A 21,637-nucleotide genomic window follows, 5' to 3' on the forward strand; every position below is an offset into this window, starting at 1 on the left:
TGATCTCAGACTCGATAGAACACCTTTGGGATGAATTACAATGGAGACTGAGAGCCAGGCCTTCTTGTCCAACATTAGTGCCTGACCTCACAAATGCGCTTCTAGAAGAATGGTCAAACATTCCCATAGACACACTCCAAAACCTTGTGGACAGCCTTCCCAGAAGAGTTGAAGCTGTTATAGCCAACTCAATATTGAACCCTATGGATTGGTATTTCATTAAAGTTTATGTGAGTGTAAAGGCAGGCGTCCCAATACTTTTGGCAATATGGTGTATTTACTCACAATACAGAGGATTTCTTTAATTTAAGAAAAAAAAAAGAAAGATAAAAAAGTCGCACTATCTGCTCTTACCTTATAAAAACTGTACAGAAGAAATACTGAGGTTGCCACTGCTGGCCCCTCCTTTTGAAAACACTAGTCTCTTGGTTGTCATGCTGATCAACTGGACCTGGAACAAGAATGCAGATTAGCATCCTGATTTCACTCTGAATTTTTTTATAAACAAGCCTGCCTAGGATCAGTGACTTAAAAGTACTTAAAGTGCATCTCTGTCCAGACCTTCTGTCCAGTTTTATTGCAGTCTGTGTAGCCATTGGGAAGATTCACCCCTCTGTTTGTACTCATGGCTATTGGTCACTGAGAAAGAAATTTAAAGGAATCCAAAATGTTAAGAGGTGGGAGGAAATCTTCCAATGCAGGTACATGTTTCAGGGAAAAAAATCTAAGGGAAGAATTCCCTACAGTTTAGGAGAATTCCTCCTATTTCCTGTTGTATCTCTTGGACAGGAAGTGAGGGGAAATATCCACAATGGCACACAGACGATAAAATGTAACCTTAAAAAGTTTTGAATAAAAAGATTGATTCATACCAGAAAAAAATCCAATGTGTGTCAAAGGCCAAACAGACTACCAAACCACTTTGGCTTTTTTATGATATGAAGAAATTTTATCATTAAAAAGTTTGGATTCCTGGATGTTAGTTTCATGCTCTCTGTGGTCTATATATACACGAATCCTCAGCTCTTGGTTTTCCCACTTTTCCACTGTTTCCAAACGTAAACACCACACACACTTGGATACAACTGCAAATCCATATACATTATATATACACACAGTATCTCACAGAAGTGAGTCCACCCCTCACATTTGTGTAAATATTTTATTATATCTTTTCATGTGACAACACTGAAGAAATTACACTTTGCTACAATGTAAAGTAGTGAGTGTACAGCTTGTATAACAGTGTAAATGTACTGTCCCCTCAAAATAATTCAACACAGCCATTAATGTCTAAACCGCTGGCAACAAACGTGAGTACACCCTTAAGTGAAAATGTCCAAATTTCACCCAAAGTGTCAATATTTTGTGTGGCCACCATTATTTTCCAGCATTGCCTTACCCTTCTTGGGCATGAAGTTCACCAGAGCTTCACAGGTTGCCACTGGAGTCCTCTTCCACTCCTCCATGACAACATCATGGAGCTGGTGGATATTAGAGACCTTGCTGTCCTCCACCTTCCATTTGAGGATGCCCCACAGATGCTCAATAGGGTTTAGGTATGGAGACATGCTTGGCCAGTCCATCACCTTTACCCTCAGCTTCTTTAGCAAGGCAGTGGTCATCTTGGAGGTGTATTTGGGGTCGTTAACATGTTGAAATACTGCCCTGCGGCCCAGTCTCAGGGAGGGGATCATGCTCTGCCTCAGTATGTCACAGTACATGTTGGCATTCATGGTTCCCTCAATGAACTGTAGCTCCCCAGTGCCAGTAGCACTCATGCAGCCCCAGACCATGACACTCCCACCACCATGCTTGACCTTGACTGTAAGCAGGACACTTGTCTTTGTACTCCTCACCTGGTTGCCGCCACACACATTTGACACCATCTGAACCAAATAAGTTTATCTTTGTCTCATCAGACCACAGGACATGGTTCCAGTAATCCATGTCCTTAGTCTGCTTTTCTTCAGCAAACTGTTTTTCAGGCTTTCTTGTGCATCATCTTTAGTGCTTCCTTCTGGGCCAACAGCCATGCAAACCAATTTGATGTACTGTGCGGCATATGGTCTGAGTACTGACAGGCTGACCCCCACCCATTCAACCTCTGCAGCAATGCTGGAAGCACTCATATGTCTATTTCCCAAAGACAACCTCTGCACTCAACTTCTTTAGTCGACCATGGCAAGGCCTGTCCTGTTAAACCTCTGTATGGTCTTGGTCACTGTGCTGCAGCTCAGTTTCAGTGTCTTGGCAATCTTCTTATAGCCTAGGCCATCTTTATTTAGAGCAACAATTCTTTTTTTCAGATCCTCAAAGAGTTCTTTGCCATGAGGTGCCATGTTGAACTTCCAGTGACCAGTATGAGAGAGTGAGAGCGATAACACCAAATTTAACACACCTGCTCCCCATTCACACCTGAGACATATTGTAACACTAACGAGTCACATTACATTGGGGAGGGAAAATGGCTAATTGGGCTCAATTTGGACATTTTCCCTTAGGGGTGTACACACTTTTGTTGCCAGCAATTTAGACATTAATAGCTGTGTGTTGAGTTATTTTGAGGACACAGCAAATTTACACTGTTATACAAACTGTACACTCTCTAATTTACATTGTAGCAAAGTGTCATTTCTTCAGTGTTGTCACATCAAAATATATAATACAATATTTACAAAAATGTCAGGAGTGTACTCACTTCTGTGAGATACTGTATATATGCAACCCTCTTCCTGTCAGTGCAGGGACCACCTCTTAGGTGTCTTCTGCTGACAAAGAGACCTGTGCTTTCTGCATCATTAGGAAACAAAAAGGAAGAGGTCTCATCATGTCATGTGACTGGCCCAAAAGACTTTGGGGAAAAAAAGCATATAAAAGGAGAGCAAAAACCTCAGTTAGACTTACTGGTAATGGTATTTCTAGGAATCTTTCAGGACAGCACCTAGGGAGCATGACTCCATCCATTTACCCAGGAAACACTGCAGTCTCAATCTTTAAAAGCTGGACACTTCCACCATGGCCTCAGTCATAACAGAGTAATTGCCAAAATAGAACATAAACAATATAAAACCAAACCACAAATAAGGGAGAGTAGTAGTTGCTGTCCTGAAAGACTCCTAGAAACACAGTTACCTGTAAGTCTAACTAAGGTTTTCCCAAATCGTCTTTCAGAACAGCACCTGGAGAGGATATACGATTACTTACTCTAGGGTGGAACCAGTGCATGTAGGACCTTCCTGCCAAAAGATTGCTCCATGGCCGAAAGTAAATTCATCCTATAATGCTGGATGAAAATAGAATAACTTGTCCACGTAGCTGCTTTGCAGATCTGCTCAGGAGAAGCGCCTGCCCATTCTGCCCAGGATGTAGCCACTGCTTGGGTTGAATGAGCCACAATACCTTCTGGTACCTCCGTGCCAGAGGCCACATAAGATTCCTTAATGGCCAATCTAAGCCATCTTCATATAGTACTTTTAGAAGCACCCAACCCCCAACATGTTCCTGCATAAAGTACAAACAGGAAATTAGTTCTTCTCAAGTCCTTGGTGATTTCCAAATATTGCAATAGGCATTTTCTTACATCCAAGGTATCGAAAATCTGTCCCAAGAAGGAGACAGGCAGAAAGTGGGAAGAACTACCTCTTGAGACCAGTGAAAAGAGGACAAAACTTTAGGTAAAAACTCTGGATCTCTTCTCAAAACAATACGACCGGAAAAATCATCAGAAAAGGTTCAGAAATTGAAAAAGCCTGCAGCTCACTAACTCTACGAGCTGAAGTCACTGTTACTAGCAAAACTGTTTTAAAGGTCCAATCTTTGATTGAAGCATCCTCCAATGGTTCAAATGGTCTTTTAGTCAGGCCCTGTAGAACCACAGACAAATCCCATTTAGGAAAACACCTTAAAGGTACTGGCCTTGATCTGGCCAGAGTCTTAAAAAACCTTACGATTAACGGATCCCTGGATAGGGACCTAACTAGAAAAACTGTTAACACTGCTACCTGTGCCTTCAGGGTACTGGCCGCCAATCCTTTCTCCGTTGTGTCATGAAGAAATTTGGGGACAGAAGCAACTTTTTGTGGCTGAAAACCTTTAGCCGTACACCAGGGAATAAAACATTTCCAAGTTTTAAGATATATCGCTCTTGTCACTTTTTTCCTACTAATCAACAAAGTAGAAATTAACTTTTCTGGTGCCCCCTGCTGTGATCGTAGGCTACTGTGGAAGCATTGTCTGATTGAACTTGAATGTGCTGTCCTTTGCTGAACTCCTGAAAGGATAGAAGTCCCAACAGGACCACCTTCAATTCCCTCCAGTTGGAGGACCTCCTGGCTTCCTGCGTTGACCAGGACCCCTGGGCAACTTGACCCATGAGTTGAGCACCCCAGCCCCAAGAACTTGCATCTGTTGTTAGTCATCTTGTGACCGGGAACATCCTTAGCAAGCCTTTCATCAGATTTGTCTGATCCCACCACCCCCATAGTTTTCTCTTGGAACGCCTGGAGAGTGTGAAAAGGTTTTTCCAGAGATTCCCAATGACTTCAATTCTGTAAGATGTTTTGCTGAAGATCCCATGAATGGAGACGGGCCCATTGAACTGCCGGAACAGAGGCTGTGAGGAGACCCAATGATGACATGGCTGTCCGAACTGTAATTGACATGCTTGTCTATACTTTTGTTTTACTGCCTCCTGAATCTCACTATCTTTTCAGCTGGAAGAAAATTTTTTCCTTGCACTGAATCTATAGTGTACCCTAAAAACTTTATCACTTGGCCAGGAACCAGATTCGATTTTTCCCTGTTCAGAAGCCACCCTAATCTTTCCAGGTGCTCCTCTGTTGTTTGCAGGTTGATCTTCAATTGTTCTATGGAAGCTGCAAACAGCAGGAGATCGTCCAAATACAGAATGATCGATATTCCTTGCATCCTCAGGGAAGCCAAAGTTTCCTCCAAGACCTTTGTGAAGATTCTCGGAGCTGAGGACAGCCCAAAAGGAATGGCTGCGAACTGAAGATGAAATATCGTGTCCCCCATCCTGACAGCCAGCCGAAGGAATCTTTGTGAGCTTTTAGCGACATGTTGTACAAGTATGCATCTTTCAGGTCTATGGATGCACCCCACAGTAAGAGGTTTTCTCACTGAAAATATCGTATCCATGCGAAACCTCTTGTAATGGATAGATTTGTTTAGCAATTTAAGGTGCAGAATTAACCAACATTTTCTCGAAGGTTTTCTGACCATAAAAACATGAGAAAATCTTGTCCTTGGGGAACTGGGATTAAAACCTCCTTTTGTATCAGCTCCTGTAAAAGAGACATCATCGCCAGGGATTTTTCTTGAAAACAGGACAGATGGGTTACAAAAAGCCTGCTCAGTGGAACTCCCAAAAACTCCCGATTGTAGCCTTGGGGTATGATGTTTCGAACAAACAGATGGGACCTCACTTTCTCCCATTGTGGAAGGAAACAATGCAGTCTTCCTCCCACTCCCCAAAAACCATCATTGGCTTTTTGTTGAAGGTTCCAGAGGCCTAAACAAAACTCCTGTTTTGCCTCTGCCCTTCTGAGTGTTCCAGGGCTTTTTGTTGCCTGACTCCATAGCATCTTAGGCCTGCTGAAAAGGATTAAAATTCTTTTTCCCATAAGGAGCTTTCTTTTTCTTAGCTGGAAAGGCCTTTTTCTTATCCGCTGTACAATCTAAAACTGTGTCCAAATCTGGACCAGATAAAAGACTCCTAATACAGGAATACCACAAAGCTCTAGTCTTGAAGCTGAATTCCCAGACAATGTCTTCAACCACAAAGCACACCAGGCTGAATTCACCAAGGCAGAAATTCTGACAAATTCTGCAGATGCAGCTACCATATAACCCACAATTTTAAAAAGCATTGTGAAAGCTTCCAAGAGTTCCTCACAAGGTTTCCAGACTCTATATGCTCTTTCAACTGCTGTAGCCAGTGCTCAAGGTTTCTGGGCATGACCGTTGAAGCCATAGCTAGCTTGAGAATAGTTAGAATAAAGTCCCACATCTTTTTAACAGAGAATGTGCCCTTTTATCCATGGCATTATTTAAAATGCCCATGTCCTCAAATGATAGATCTGTATGTCTTGAAACTTGAGAAAAAGCTGCATCTAATCTAGGCTTTTGGTTCCAGACCTGAGATTTATCTTTCTCAAAAGGGAATCTTCTTTTAAGTGATTTAGAGAAAAAAAAGAGCCCTCTCTGGGTTTTTCCATTCTTTCTTAACAGCCTCTGAAAGCACTTTGTGTATCGGAAAAACCTGCCGTTTAACCTCAACAAGGCCTTGATACATCCTATCGTGCATTGATAACTGGACCTTATCGTCCTGAATATCCAAGTTATCATAAATTGTCTTCAACAAATCATCCACATCTTCCAGGGACAACTTGTATCTAGAAGAGCTCTTCTCAATCTCTCTCTCCCCCTGATCCGTGCCCTTCAGAGAGTTAGATATATCCTCTCTCTCTTCCTCAGAGTCACTAGCCTCCCTTTAAGCTGAGGTGAACGACAGAGGACTGGATGGCCTAGTATGCTGGATTGCTGTGCAAGATACTTGTCCAGAAAAGAGAGGAAGGACTAAAAAGTCCCTGGAAGCTGCTTCAAAGAAGAGAGAAGCTCAGTGCACTATGAAGAGGATTCCTGCTTAACTAAGGAATCCCTCAGGGTGGTTTTACACGAGGGTTGTTTTTCTCTTGGTAGGGGGAGGAGAGCGTCTGCTTTTCTCAATGGCTTTAGCCTGTCAAAACATAAATGACAGACAAAAGAAACCATAAAAATATGACCCAGAGAAAAGTATAATCCCCAAACAGAAAAAACGCCCATCAAACAGCCACAGGTTTACTACCAGCCACCCTACTACACTCCGCAGAGAGGTAACCTTAAGAGTGCAGTGCGGGCTCCTCTAGACCCCAGTAAAAAAAACAGGGAAAAGGAAGGAGGGAAATACAACTCAAAGGTATAAAAAAAATAACAGGAGCCTTTGCCCCTGTCCTACCTGGTGTTTGTGGCTCCTGCTCCTGCCAGTGCCGCAGGTTCCACAGGCTCCATAATAACAGAGGGCACAGCGGTATCCACAGGCTGAATTTTCAAATTTTCCCAGTCTCCTCGCTGCTGAGAGGACTGGAAATGTATATCAGCTGGGGTTCACCCTTTCTTCTTTCGCCACCTGCGCCCCATCAAAATACCACCTCCACCGGACATGATGTCACCTGCCACCAGGACCCACTGCGAACAGGACCACTTGGAAGCAGCACGCCTGTAACGGTCGCCAGCTCCGTTCCCCTGAGTCTAAAGAGGCAGATTTCAACCGGCCCACTCCTGCGCTGGGCTAGGAAGATGGAAAAGGACTCCAGAACACCCCCCCTTCCATCAAGGGGGGAGCTGAGATGGCCCAAACGAACAGCAAGCTGAAAGCACAGGTATGCCAGAAAAAACAAATCCTTTCCTGAACCTGGAGAAAGTGTAGCACACCCCTGGTTCCCTGCAGCACTTCCACCATGGTGGAGGAAACACTACAACTGACGCCATGGTGGAAGTGTCCAGCTTTTAAAAATCGAGACCACAGTGTTTCCTGGGTAAGTGGGTGGAGCTACGCTCTCCAGGTGCTGTCCTGAAAGATGAATTAGGAAAGCTAGATACTGAAGGGCTGGACTGGGGTTTTCGGGAGCAGAGTTGGGCCCTAACCAATTCTTTATTCATATACCTGTACATATATCTGTCTTTCTACCTGCATCCTCATCTTCTGTATCGGGAGTACTGTGGAATTATGGGAAATGATGCTGATGAAGACAACCTTGGTTGTTCATGAACATTATTCTAGGATAGAATGGTTATATTTTGTATTCACTCCCAGTGAAGAGGTTTAGAACAAGAACATTTTAATTGACACAAGCATTATAAAACATATCCATTTTTGTTGGCATTTATCCTTCCAAAATCAAGAGTGACCTTTCGTAATAGTACAGAGATTTGTGCCTGCTATCTCTAAATATGGATGTTAGTTGAGTATGAATAATGCTTGCTTTGTTAACAGAACTCGGCAGCAAGGTCAGGAACATCTGTGATTTTCCAGGCACAACTACCACAAAGCATCTCACATGTATGCTATAAACCAATCAAGTTTCAGAGTAGCAAAAAGAAACTGAACAGATGTGCAATTTTATGGGGATTTTTTCTTCCTTATCCATGGAAGGCAGGTGGGTAAGGAAGAACTGCGGCTTTTCTGCTAATGTAGCCACATTGGTGGTGTCCAATGGTGACTGTACTGTCTCATCAGTATGTATCTGCCTCAGACTTGTGCCTTAAAGTGGTATTAATCCCAAAACCAAAAATATATTATACTGCAGTTTACCAATCATTAGATGTGTTGGCTGCATCATTTTTCTTTTCTCAGGGTTTTTCCTTTTTTTTGTTTTCACCTGGTGATCTGGCCAGTAAGGCAGGCCATAGATGATATAATTTTCTCTCCTGCAACCATGGGTTGCAGAAAAGAAAATTGCTCGATTCCCCCATTAACACTGTCAGTTGATAAGGGAACCCCTCCAATGGCGCTATTGTTTTCTCCCGGTGGGGAGGCACAGGGGCATGGAAAGCCGGGAGAACACCGTGATTATTGCCAGGAGCTGTAGCCACTGGCAATAATCACATGTAAAAGTCTGACATGCTGGTTGTACCCATATCATACAACAATCAAATTAAATGTATTAGCAGATTTGAATACAAATAACAAGTTGAAGCCAAACTTCAGGTAACACTTTATAATCAGTTACAGCAAAGTTTTCTTCCTTTCTTTGGGATAAAGGTTTTACATGAATAAATAATAGCTGATCATTTTAATCACCCCTGCCAGTGGTAAATGGATGCTCTCAACTGATACATTCTGCTGGAGAGCTTCAGCTTCTAAACAACAGCAGAATTGCTGTCACCCGATGAAAATAGAAGAAAGAAAGCCAAAAAAGAAAATAAATACATCCATCACATCTAAGAATTGGTAAGCTGCAATATAATACATATTTGCTTTTGCAGTTAATACTGCTTTAAGCTTGTCCCTGGTCTTTTAAATCAGGCACCTACATGTGTCTGCCTGATGGCTCCTTTCATCTTCTAAGTGCCTAAAGCTGGCCACAGATGGATAGAATTTTGAAAAACAAAAATTTTTAGGAAAGATTTTGTTTGCTTTTAACATTTAATTTTGGAATAAATAGACTTTACTGAATGAAAATCACATACATTGCTAGAAACTCATTTGTTAAAAAAAAAATTCCATCCTGCTCCTTTGAATTTTCTTGTTACTGCGGTCGAAAATGAATGTGATTTGACTCCACTAGAAACATTTTCATTTTGGAAGTCCACCCATCTATGGCCAGCTTAAAGTAGTACAGTATGACCAAAGCTTTTTTTTGGCTCTACTTCTCCTATGGATCACATGAGTGCAGTTTGTTCTGCACTTCTGTGGCCCGCTCACTCAGCTGGTCCAGGCTCTGGAAAGATCCCAACTTCACAGTCAGGATCCACCCAGATGTTTGGACTGGCATCTGGCGCAGCCTCTCAGCATGCTGCTGAGATCCTGAGACCGCCGCTCTCACCCCCTCCACAGCCTAGTGCGCAGGAGGGGCAGAGCAGAGAGTCGGTGATGGACAGTCACCAGCTATCCACTCACTAAAGACCAGTGGTCTTTGATCACTCAGTTTTTAGAAGCAGCAGGGGACAGTTACTGCATCTGGCTGACCATAGAGGTAATCAGAAACTGGAATGGCTCGGATCACCTCTGTGGTATAGGAAACCGGAAACAATGAGCATTCATCACATCCGGTCTCTCGGATGTAGACAGTGCCATGTTTATATTAGGAAAGCATCTGATCACATCGATCTTGGTGTGATCAGATGATTTTAAGGGCAGAGGAAACATCTGGAGTCTAATAGATCCCAGATCTCTCCATAAAAAGTACCTGTCACTGCCTTTTGCTATCACAGGGGATATTTATATTCCCTGTGATGACAATAAAAATCATAAAAAAAAGTGACACTGTAAAAATGTAAAAAAAGTTTTAACGTGCCATGCCCCCCCCCCCATTTTGCAAAAGCGAACGCACGCATCAGACAAACAGCGATCGTCCCACACGTGATGTCTCACTGCAAACATCAGATCGGGAGCAGTAATTCCAGTAACAGGACTTCTGTGTAAATCTAAAGTGGTATCCTGTAAAAGCTTTTAAAGTGTCACCTATGGATAATAAAATTTTGTTTGTCGCCGTTTGTTTGTCGCAAGGGTGTGTGCAATTTTAAAGCGTGATACATTTGGCGTCTATTTACTTGGCGTAACATAATTTGTTTAATTTTACCAAACAAATATATTATATTGTGTTTTTTTGCATTCAAATTCAAAAAGTGTTTTGTTTTTTTTTTAAATTGTGTTTGAAAAACCACTGCGCACATGCCATGTAGGGGTTCTAAGTAATTTACTAGCAAAAAATAGATTTTTACATGTAAACAAAAAGTGGTCTGGTGGCCTTAAAGTGGTTAATGGATCCCCAAAGCTACAACACTCTATTAGGCAATTATTAACCACAAAGCTTCCTCGGGTATAGCTGGGCATCCTTCTATCATTCACCCCACCAATCCAAGGGTTCCTATTTACAGTTGGAGGTAATGGGGAGCTTCACTGGCCAATAGGCCAGATATTGTCCCTTAAAAACAATCTATATTGAAGAAATAATTGTGTTCTATTGAATTAGAGCCGTAAGAAGATCGTCACATGTAAATGTTACTTTTTCATCTTTAAAGTCACCATCTGTTACAATCTGTACAGTCAACTTTAGATGGCCTTGCTCATCTAATTGGTAGGGAAGTGACACATACCAGCAGGTAAGTAATTTCCCCACACGTTTCACTGATCCTGTTGCTGGAGAATGCTTGCCATAGACAGGATTGCTAGTGGGACACCAACCTTAGGAGCATCATGACTTACTGTTTTCTGTAAATCACCTCACTTTGAACTCTAATCACTTTCAAATCTCTTAAAAGAGCACTCAAATGCTCACAATTTTCCCGCATTTCCTTGCAGCCACCACATTCTAGCGGCATTCTTGCGGCTGGAATAACCGAGATATGCAAATAACTGTGGACGTTCACCCTGTTTATAACTAATGACAGGCTGACAGCGGCTGCCACTGTTCGCACATAGCCACACACAAAGTGGTTACCTATGGTTGGGGACAGATGTCCGAGCCTGGACGCAGATGACTGCAGTTCAATGTGATGACAGTGGTGCCAATGCATTGATACTGGTGCACTATGCCTAGTGTAATCCCTTAGATCCCAATGATCTAAGGAAAGACCAAAAGAGAGATTGGACTGTCTGGAATCCGGAGACCTGGTAGTAAGTGTGTGAAGCATCTATCCATGATCTCTTGCCATTATCTTGCTAGAGCAGTGGTTCTTAACCTGGGTTCAATCGAACCCCAGGGGTTCGGTGAGTCAGTCTCGCGGGTTCGGTGGAGGTGAAGACCCACACCCGACTCATATGATTCGTGCAGTAAATATTCATTATTATGTTTTTGTTTTTGAGTGAAAATCATGTTTTAATGGTTTTGTTCTTTGTTCTTAACGGTTTTGTTCATTTTGTGCACCTATGTATAAATATATACCTAAATATATAACTATGTTTTGAATTTTAAAAATCATATTTTATTTTTCCAATTAAGAAGGGTTCGGTGAATGCGCATATGAAACTGGTGGGGTTCAGTACCTCCAACAAGGTTAAGAACCACTGTGCTAGAGGTATTATTATCTCTTCCTCTCTCTACACACTCTCTCTCTCTCTCTCTCTCGCTTCCTATTTGTTCATTATCTCCGGCCACCATTTCCATTGTGCATAGGACAGTATGGATTGACTTTATGCTCTACAATTTCCACATGCACACAAGATGTCTGTTCGGTTATCCATCCGGTTTAGTCTGTGTCTGTTGGCCCTTTTGCCCTCAATAACTGACGGCCATACATCACTGCTCTCCACAGACCCGGGACAACTACTCCATTTGTAGCCATACTATCCACCAGGGTGCTGGCTTCATGATTAATGTCTATTCAATTATACATTCTTGAACAGAGAATATTTGTTATTGTCTATGGTTTTGTTGCCTAGGGTATGATTTGATTGCCCACAGACTGTTCCTTATCAGAAACATTAGCGTCCTTTTATCTCACTATTGTCCACTATGACACTATATCAGTTTGCGCATTGCAATCCGGATTGCTTTTTGTTTTGTTTTTAATTATATGTCAGGTGGTTGTGTGATATTCACTGTCTGCTGATATCACTTGTCCTCCCTATTTTAATGGGAAATTAATAAAATATGTGTGTTTACATGCGAGCTACTTTGCTTGGGTGTATCATTATCTACTTTGGTTGTTTGCTCTTTGCAGCTACCGCCTTTTTGTTTTTTTTTTTGTATTTAATTAGGTTTACACACAAACCTTTAATTATTTGGTGAGTCTCAGAGCTTATTATAAGGCTACCCCGCCCCAATCTTGGTGGCAATGTTTCTAACTGTTAATCCCAATGCATCTGATGTGACCAGCCCTTAGAAAACCCACTCTAAGAAATGCCATGAGGTTGTTGCTGGAATGCATGTAGACATGAAGTTGCTGCAAAGAGGCCAAAGGAGATCAGAAGCACTTAGGTACAGCAGAGGATTAAAAAAAAACAGTATTTTAGTTAAAAACATGGTTATTGTTTGTGATACGCAGTGCTTTAGCAAACCAAATGTCATTCATTTAGAGTTTACATCTACTTCTTATAAATGCAACAGCTTTTAAAAAAGAATCTTATATGGAAGGTGTAATATTTCTGCATGGTGAAACATAGGAATATATAATTGTGATGCATATTAGACTTCCAAGACCCCAGCAGTCCTTTCTCAAATTACTGAATAGCCTTGAGCAGTATCAGGGGCGGACTGACCATTTGGGCACTCGGGCGCTGCCCGAGGGCCCAGGGTCAGTAGGGGGCCCCATGAGATGCCCCTAGTACCTTTCATAGGCTTTTTTGGGTGTGGTTTTGAGTGTGGGTGAGGACACAGGGGCCCCATGATCCCCTATTGCCCGGGGGCCCCATGAGTTGTCAGTCCGCCCCTGAGCAGTATTATTATGATACAAGTGATAGTAATGCCTATTCTGTTATTGGGTCACACAGAACCTGGTTTCAAAACCACTGGTACTTTAATGGGGTTCAAGAGGTTCTTCTGTCTGTTTCTGCAGTAGTAGACCCCAACTGCAGGCCTGGTCTGCTGACAGGTCTTCAGGACCCTGTCAGTACCCCACTGATGGATTCTTCTTACAGCCATTAAAGCATTCTTGTCATCATGGAACATTGTGGGTACCTGAAGAAGAACCTTCCTACACTACACCAAGACCAGGGATTGTGGTTCATTTAGGTATTTATAAAATAAAAGCGGTATATAGTTACAGCCTTTAATGGGACATATATTGAAATTTAGTATGTAGCCCCATTTAGGTCTATGAAGAGAGAAGAAGAAAATGCAGTTGGAACCTGCAGATTCAGAACTGAAGCAAGAAATCAGAAAGAGGGGTAAGCAAAGTTTTTTTGGGGATGGGGTTGCAGATTAGTGAAAGGTACAACCACCCATTAAAAAACAACTCTAGGCACAAAAAAAAAAAATTACTGATGTGCTGGAATTGTAAGTGGAAGATTCTCTTTCAGAGAAATCATTTTATTTTTACCTGCTTTAATAAAGCTGGGTGACTGTTCTCCTGTCTGTTGCCTTACAGCCCTTCCCAGGCATGTTACCAACACACCCCTGCAGTCCAGCCTCTTGTGACTCGGGGATCTTACACGATCATTTGCTTTTCATTTTAAATGATTTATGGTGCATCTAGAGTGTTTTACAGTTACATTACAGTGATCATGTTTGTTTAATTTCAAGTGCTTTTTTTTCCAAATTCTTTATTTAACAAGGAAGCAGTTTCCATTATACATCCAAACAATAAAGAATAAATGCAGTACAGTCATCGGTACAAGAAAACACTCATAAATTTGCTATCAGCATAAATTTGATATCAGCAAGCCACACCAGGATGTGGATGGATCCTGAATATATTGTCGGGATCCACCCAGCTGCCTGATTGACAGCTGGTTCCATCTCTCAGCGTTTGACTGAAAGCCAAAGCCAGTTGCTCCCACCCCTCTCTGGCCTGGTCCTCCAGTGAGTGCTGACAGTCACTGCTGTCTGCTCCAAGAAGACTGAATGATCAGCGGTCATGTGGTAACTCAGTTCTTGGGCTTAGAGCGGGCGGTGGACAGCTGCAGCATGCAGGAGAGTATATATGTATGTTTATTTTTCTCTGGATTTCCAAACTTCTTCTTTAATGCATAGTTCAACACATTAAAATTGCAATAAAGCTCCAAAAAAATGGAGCATGCATTGCAGTGCAATTTCAAATAGGTTGCAGGGCATAGAAACGTATAAGGGAAAACACCCGTATTATTAAATCACTTTAGTGTGAATGAGACACATTTGTGAGATGTGATCCCCTAAAGAGAACAAGAAGTATGCCCTATAATTAAGGAAACTCCAATAAGGAATATTATTATTACAGCTACTTATTACAGGTAAATGCTAAATATAATTTATGCTGTACTATGGAGTTTCTTAACTGTAGTCCTCAAATACCCAATCAGTGGTCCCTTCATCTCACACAAGTGAATTAATCAGGTTCATTGTTTCAGTAATAACCACAGCTGCACCTAATATATGAATCATTAAACATCACCTGTTGGGATACTTAAAAGCTAAACTTAAGAAACCCCGGCTGTACTATTTATAATATGAGAAGTCATACTTGATATAGCATACTATACACTATATTGCCAAAAGTATTGGGACACCCCTCCAAATCATTGTATTCAGGTGACCACAGGTGTATAAAATCAAGCCCCTAGGCATGCAGACTGCTTCTACAAACATTTGTGAAAGAATGGGTCGCTCTCAGGAGCTCAGTGAATTCAAGCGTGGTACCGAGATAGGTTGCCACTTGTGTAATAAGTCCATCCGTGACATTTCCTTGCTACTAAATATTCCACAGCCAACTGTTAGTGGTATTATAACAAAATGAATGCAACTGGGAACAACAGCAGCTTGCCACATAAAATGACAAAGCGGGGTCAAGCGTACAGTATACAGAAGTCGCCAACTGCCTACAAAGTCAATAGCTAAAGACCTCAAAACTTTGTGTGGCCTTCAGATTAGCACAACAACAGTGCATAGAGAGCTTCATGGAATGGGTTTCCATGGCTGAGCAGCTGCATCCAAGCCTTACATCACCAAGTGCAATGCAAAGAGTCGGATGCAGTGGTGTAAAGCACGCCACCACTGGACCCTAGAGCAGTGGAGACATGTTCTCTGGAGTGGTGAATCACACTTCTCTGTCTGGCAATCTGATGGACGTGTCTGGTTGGTGGTTGCCAGGAGAATGGTACTTGCCTGCCTGCATTGTGCCAAGTGTAAAGTTTGGTGGAAGGGGGATTATTGTTTTTCAGGGGCTGGGCTTGGCCCCCTAGTTCCAGTGAAGGGAACTCTTAAGGCATCAGCATACCAAGACATTTTGGACAATTTCATGCTCCCAACTTTGTGGGAACAGTTTGGGGATGGCCCCTTCCTGTTCCAACATTACTGCGCACCAGTGCACAAAGCAAGGTCCATAAAGACAAGGATCAGTGAGTTTGGGGTGGAGGAACTTGACTGGCCTGCACAGAGTCCTGACAATCAACCCAATAGAACACCTTTGGGATGAATTAGAGTGGAAACTGTGAGGCAAGCCTTCTCGTCCGACATCAGTGCCTGACCTCACAAGTGCACTTCTGGAAGAATGGTCAAACAATCCCATAGACACACTCCTAAACCTTGTGGACGGCCTTCCCAGAAGAGTTGAAGCTGTTATAGCTGCAAAGGGCGGGGCCAACTAAGTATTGAACCCTATGGATTAAGACTAAGACTGGGATGCCATTAAAGTTCATGTGCATGTAAAGGCAGGCGTCCCAATACTTTTGGCAATATAGTGTATCATGCTAAGGATTGTTTTTGTTAAAGTAATGCTGGATTGACTACTGCTTTACCCCCTCATTTTTAGGCCTTCTAGCAGGAATTCTTGCTAAAATATATTAAGCTAATCATAAATTTGTGTGATCAGCAGATTTTAGATACAATACAATAATGAATAAAGAATATTGTGTACCTAGATAATATGGCTACCAGAGTGGATCATTTTTTTTGCCCTGCTCTTATTATTTTTGTAAAAATAATTACATGAAAAAAAATTATATTAATAACAATAATAGAGTCAGTGAAGTAGTGATCTGTTACCTTAGTGATCAGTGGAAGAGTGCCTCTTACATTAGTAGTCAATGGAGTAGTGCCGTTTTACCAATGTACTGTAGATCAGTGTAGTGCTCTCTCACATTGGTGGTCAGTGTCCTGCCCTCTGATATTAGTGATGAGTGTAGTGTCCTCATACATTGGTGATCACTATAGTGCTCTATTACATTAGTCAGTCAGTGTCCTCATACATTGCTGGTCAATGTATTGCCCTCTTATGTTGGTGGTTGGTGAAAGGGACCATTTTATATTGGTGGTCAGTGCAGTGCCCTTAAACACTGGTGATCTTTGTAGTCCCTCCTAAACTGATGATCAGTGTACTGCCCTCTTATTTTGGAGATTAGTGTAGTGCCCTCATAAATTTATGGGCAATGTAGTTTTCCCTGCATTGGTGATCAGTGTAGTTTCTTAATACATTTATGTCCAATATAGTGCCCTCATACACTGGTGGATAGTGTAGTGCCCTAGTACATTAATAGTCAGTTAGTGTCCTCATACATTGATGGTCAATATATTCCCCTCTTACATTGGTGGTTGGTGGAAGAGACCCTTTTACATTGTTGATCAGTGCAGTGCCCTGAAACACTGGTGATCAGTGTAGTCCCTCCTACACTGATGTTCAGTGTAGTGCCTCAAACATTGGTGGTCAGTGTTGTGCCCTCCTACATTGGTGAACAGTGTAGTGCCCTCTAGCATTAGTGATCAGTGTAGTGCCCTCTCATGCTGGGGATCATTAGTGTAGTGCTCTCTTGCATTGTTGGTGAGTGTAGTGCCATCTTATACTGGTATTCAGTGTAGTCCCTCATACATTGGTGGTCACTGGTCAGTGTAGTGCCCTTATACATTGGTGGTCAGTGTACTGTCCTAATACATTGGTGGTCATTGTAGTTCTCTCTTTCATTGATAGTCAGTATAGTGCCCTCATACATTGATGGTCAGTGTAGTGCCCTCGTACATTGATTTTGAGTATAGTTCCCTCATACATTTGTGGCCAATATAGTGCCCTGAAACATTGGTGGTCGGTGTAGGGCCCTCTTACATTGCCAGTCACTGATAAGTACTGCAAATAAGAACAAAAGACAGTGCACCAACCTTGTGCATTACCTCAGCGATAAAAATGGTTTTATTAAAATAAGATGTATACTCACAAATGTAGCAGTCTAAAAGCATATAAAATCCAAGAATGGATCACAGGAGCCAAAGTAGCGTGCAAATCACACTTTTGAAGGGAGACCCTATGTAATGGTTGACGCGTTTCAAAGCTGGATCACTTTTTTACATTGGTAATCAATGTAGTGTCCTCTAACACTGGTGATCAATGTAATGGCCTTCTGGTAGTCATTGTATTGCATCCTTAAATTGTTGGTCAGTGGAGAGATGCCCCTTACATTGGTGGTAAGTGGAATAGTGCCCCTTACATTGGTGTCTACCCCAGGGTTTACCAATTTAGATAATCACTCCATGGGGCAGAGCTAAGAGTTGCAACTTATCAAGAATAATTTTCATTAATCAACAGCTGTCAAAATATTTGAAGATGGTTTCTGTACCTCACATATTGTTCTTTGTCTTATCAAATTATTTTATTAGGAAGTTGGATGGTTTGCAAAGTGCATTTACAAACCTGAGCCAATCAAAAGTCATTTGTTTATTGGTAGCTGTGAACTGCTGAGAGACAAAACCTGGTTCCCTGCCTTAAAAAGAAGCTGCAAGGATGGTATGGTAAGAGCTGACATCACTGCTTTGTTTTTACTGTAAAGGTACAGGTCTTGGCTTTCATTTTGATCCTTCATTAGTAAGTCTCTGAAAGTGAAATCCCAATGTCTGAACACCATACTTGTTCCAGGTCAGCAGGAGGTCTTGGAGCTGTAATCAGCATGGCAGCCCCAAAGCTCTTAATAAGTCACCAATGGTGCTTGGTATAATTTTATCCTTGTATGGTTTAAATAACCACCTAAGACTGGTAGTCTTTCAAAATAAAATTTCATAAACATATAAACTGATATTGCATTCTCACATAGCATAGACTGCAGGTGCCGCTGGCCCTCTCAAAGGGAGAAAACAGCATCAGTTAAAAAATATTGACAGCCAAGTGATCCAAAGAATAATTTCTTGGGGTGTCCACTGGTCCACCAATTCTGTGTCTAGTGGGGCTATTTATTAAAGTTCTCTCCCAAGATGTATGCAACTTTCACCCAAGATTCACATATATTTACTAGTGGACTCTTATGTAGAAAATGTGTGACACTTGGGTGAAAGATGATGAACAGACCCTTAGTTGTATCTTTAGTATACTGTACTGATTTTTACCACAGGACAGTCACCTACAGAAACACCAAACAATAGCCTAATTCTCCAAACATTATCCATACACATCCACTACTTAGTGGCCCTGTAATCTATTTTTCATATAATAGTTTCTTACAGTGTGTATTGTTCTCCATGGGAGCCTACCCTTTTCCCCTCATTTCAGTTTGTTTGGAACGAGCAGTGCATGTTATTTGTGGTCAAGTGCACTGCTATATGCACACTATAAATCTTGGGACTTCCTACATACAATGGGACCATGGAGAACCATCTAACAGGAAGCTGTATTGCAGCACCAAAAAACCCCCACAAAACTGGAGATCTAGAGGAGGCTGAGAGCAATAAAAGATATTTTTTTTAGTTAAAGTGGTACTAAACCCAAAGGCAAACATTTATTATATTGCAGCTTACCAATTCTTAAATATGGTGTCTGAATTCATTTTCTTTTTTAGTCTTTCTTTCTTCTATTTTAATCTGGTGATCTAACCAGTAAGTCTATTGTTTTTCAAAAGAACAAGCTCTCCAGCAGAATGTATCAGTTACAGAGATGAGCCAAACCATTTACCACTGACAGGGGTGCATACAATGATCAGCTTTTATTTATTTATTTAAATCCTTTACCCCAAAAGGACAACACTGTTTGCTGTAACTGGTTCTAAACTGTTAGCTGGAGTTTGGTTTCAATTTGTTAGTGTATTTAAATCTGCTAATACATTTAACACTCCCTTCCCCCCAGATTGACAATGCTGCTGTCCAAAGATGTCCCCTGTGCTACTATATCCAGAGTGGAGGCACTCTAATACAGGATATGTTTTACTGGCCAGATCATCAAGTGCAAACAGAGGGGGGAAAGCATAAAGAAAGAAACTAATGCAGCCACCACATCTAATGATTGGTAAGCTGCAATATATTCCACTTTTGATTTTGGGCTTAATACTGCTTTAAGAATACATACTTGAATAGATTTTTTAACCATAGTGTCACTAAAATGTGTTCATTTCCTGCAGGATGTTAAAAAAAACTCGTAAATAGTGAATAGACTTAGCTCTTTGATCAGTCAGCATATCAAGCCCATATTGAAGAGATAAGAACAGGTTTACAGGCAGAGCAAAGGTTCTAACACTGCCCAGTCTATGGCAGCTAGGACAAATGTCTAAGAAATATGGGTGGGCTTCTGTCACAACTGCTGGACATGTATTGTCTGCGCTTTCCTTGGAAAGCAGACTCCCGCTACGTCCTATCATCAAGTATGCTGTCAGAAGAGAAAGAAAAAAGTAGGACTTCCTAAGCGACTACATGTCTCAGCTGCAACCCAACTCTACATACAGGAACACTGACACTTACAGAGCAACAAATGGCACATGACTTTTTACATTCCATAAGAACAAATGGCAATGAAAAAATGCCAAAACAGGGAATGAACAATTACCTTCCACTGTTCTGGTGCTCAATTATTGACGAGCGGTGATTTGATTCTGATAGGTGGCTATGCAGCATTGCACTTTGCGCACCAACACCACATTTAAAGGGAAACAGTGAAGGTAAAATTGTGGGAGCTGCCATTGCTGGATTCCATTTAAAGGTGCAGTTTATGGTGCTGTCACCCCGATCCTGGCTACACACACTAACACCACTAACCTGTAACAAGATCCCATCCAGAGAAGTCTGAACTTCCACCCTCCATACTCACTCCAGCTCTGAATATCAGGTCTTGGAGCCTGCCTCTTAAAAGTCAGGAATGACAGCTCTTATATTTGTTTCCTCTTCAGTTTTAGAGCTAGAACCAAAAGTCCGTGGGTTTCGCATTGTCAACAAAAATAACGGAAACTGAGTAATAAATTAAAAAGAAAAAAGCTAAAATCCACCCACATTACACTTCAGTTAAGATATTAAACTGGAAACAAATATTTCTTCTAAAAGGTTAGCCATGCAGGAGCTATGTTGCATTCATACAATACCTCTGCTTGTGCAGCCTGTCACTTTAAGTAGATAGCTTATTCATTAACGGCAAAGTGCTACGGTGATGCAAAAGTTGCAGCATCCCATAGCAACCAGATGACATTTCAGTGTACAGTAGTCAGGGCTGGCAAGGATCATTTCTAATTAGTGGCTATGGGTCATGACATTTTGCCAGCTCTTTGCCATACTGAACAAACCCATTAGATTTACTACCAAAGTGCAATGCACCGGCAACCCCTAGCAACCCTCACCGTTGCTCTAAACTGAAGAAAGCTGCAGTTTGGTTGCTGCAGGCTACAGCACTTTAATTAGATCTTAGATCCATGCAATGCTTTGAACGAGGCTAATCACATTTTAATTATTTCTCCCAGCAAGAATGAGAATTCCGTCTATTTATATCCAAGTTGCTTTGACATTCTAGCCAGGAGCTAAATACTTTTTCTTTTTTTTTTCTTTTTACAAATCAGCATAACAGAGCTTCTGCGGACAAGATCCAAAATGGTCACTTACCTTCTAGAGACAGCAGCTGTTCAACTCAAGCAGAGTTGTCCTCTTTCAGCCAGGCATGATATGCAATCTTTAAATATTTGTAATTTTCCTTTCCATCACTCTGCTGAATTTTACAACCACCTGTACACAGGAGCTGAGGGCTGCATGGCTTGTGGGTGGTTACTGATTTGGCTATTGCTATTTAGATCAAGGGGCGTGAGCACCATCTAGTGGATGTTTGGAGGAAGTGACTCTGCAGCAGTCAGCACATGTTTTTTTGGGAGTCTGATTCCAGTTACCGAATATTCCTTGGAAAAGAGACATAAATGTGTTGTCTCTGGTGTGATTTAGTATTTTACATTGGCCAGATATTCAGCCCAGAAGTCTGAAAATTATTTCTTGGCTTAATTTGCTTCTTTCCCTCTAAAACATATTTTTTTTATAGGTTGAGTAATCTTAACACACTGTCA

At 41.6% G+C, this 21,637-nt stretch overlaps 1 protein-coding gene across 2 annotated transcripts in view; it reads right to left on the reverse strand.

The window, feature by feature from the left end:
- ESR2 (estrogen receptor 2) overlaps positions 1-21,327 on the reverse strand; it is a 79,729-nt gene extending 58,402 nt beyond the window's left edge. Inside the window, exons 1-2 of one of the 2 annotated variants that reach the window (XM_089687467.1) lie at positions 21,189-21,327; positions 355-451 (exon numbers count right to left, since the gene is read on the reverse strand). The gene's annotated coding sequence lies outside the window, so the exon portion shown is untranslated. The remainder of the gene's footprint in view (positions 1-354; positions 452-21,188) is intronic. The other variant, XM_089687468.1, reaches the window with a different exon arrangement.
- Between the last annotated feature and the right edge of the window lie 310 nt (positions 21,328-21,637).

Source organism: Staurois parvus, unplaced genomic scaffold (genome assembly GCF_062004578.1).
Source record: "Staurois parvus isolate SC_StPar_1 unplaced genomic scaffold, SC_StPar_1.0 ptg000426l, whole genome shotgun sequence".
NCBI lineage: Eukaryota > Metazoa > Chordata > Amphibia > Anura > Ranidae > Staurois > Staurois parvus.